Genomic DNA, 1,587 nt, shown 5'->3' with positions numbered 1-1,587 from the left:
AGAGCCGCACTCATACGTCTTATGGAGCTTGTACTGGAGAAGATTTGGCTCTGTTTGCTTTATGCAGCACTAAGGTCCGTAATTTATCTAATCTGAAACCTTCTTCTCTGCTGTGAAATTTAATTTTGTGCTTTTGAATTTCTTTTCTTTTTTGTAGTTCCTATGTAGACTTGACCGCATGTGTAAGGGATTTTGTATACACTTGCTGTGTGGCAAGCGGCGGGTACATCTTAGCATAGTAATTATTAATTCTTGATAAAACCACAGTATCGGAGAAACGAATTTGGCACTTCCCAGACCCAGGACATGATATACTACTGTCGACTTCTTCACGTTTCTTAGGCTACAACTGTTGCTGTGTTTCTTAATATTTTATGTTGTAGTTCCTATACAGATTTGATCGCATGTGCAAGGGATTTTGTCAAGGGACATGGATCTGCTATGGCAAGCGGCGGGTATAGATCCTTTGTAATTTTCAAAGGTTCGGCGGCCGGGGTGGCCGAGCGGTTCTAGGCGCTACAGTCTGGAACCGCGCGACCGCTACGGTCGCAGGTTCGAATCCTGCCTCGGGAAGGATGTCCTTCGGTTAGTTAAGTTTAAGTAGTTCTATGTTCTAGGGGACTGATGACCTCATAAGTTAAGTCCCATAGTGCTCAGAGCCATTCAAAGATTCACATCCTTTCTTGTTAGTGTAAACACTGTTTCATTGCCATTCTTCTTAGTACTCTGAGGATGCGATCTGTGGCTGTTTTCAGAAATGGAAAGAAAACTTTCGCTTTAGGTGGTTCTTTTTCACCGAAAGCTCCATATCTTTTGGGGTGAGGTACCCTGTTTATCTCTTTGCCAGTGTAACGGTTGCTTCTGAATGTAGCTCTATAATGACGAAGCTCTTCCTCCAACTACTGTGGTTCACAGAGTCTTTTAGTTTGGTCCACCAACAGTTTAATCAATTTTCTTTTCCGCTTTGGATGTTGACTGAAGTAGTATACACTTTATATTAGAATTTATATAAATCAGAATATTTAGAAATTCTGAGCGTTATTTGACTCCATGAGGCCATATACTAAAAGTATCATCAGCTTGCCATAACCAACATGAGGGTTTCATCTAGATACTCTTCACTGCACAGTGTACAGTAGCCTACTGATTACAAATATGAATTCAGATTAACAGGTCAACAATTTCATTTAAGGTCATAGGAAAAAAATACACCGTGGACATACACTGGCTGACAAAAAGGGTCAAGCACGCATGACAGATTGTCAGGTGCCAATGTAACTTCGTGCACGTGCACACCGTTAGCGAGTTCGTAAATGATTAGAGTAGTAACTCTCTGTGACAGGTAGAACGGCCACCGGTGCTTTAGTGTTGTTCGTATTTAGTGCTGTTACCAGGCCTCCTAGGGCATATAAGGATGTAAACAGCATCAGATGTTGAGTGATCACTGTGGAGCTCACAGAGACGCCACATACTCACGTGAGACAGCCTTTTCAGAGTTTGAATGGGGCCTCATTGTAGTTCTCCATTTGACTGGATGGTTGAATCGTGAAATACCCAGATTTGTTGGATATTTCCGATGTGACAGTT

This window comes from Schistocerca americana, chromosome 2 (genome assembly GCF_021461395.2).
Source record: "Schistocerca americana isolate TAMUIC-IGC-003095 chromosome 2, iqSchAmer2.1, whole genome shotgun sequence".
Classification (NCBI taxonomy): Eukaryota; Metazoa; Arthropoda; class Insecta; order Orthoptera; family Acrididae; genus Schistocerca; species Schistocerca americana.
Note: the sequence above shows the minus strand (reverse complement) of the source record.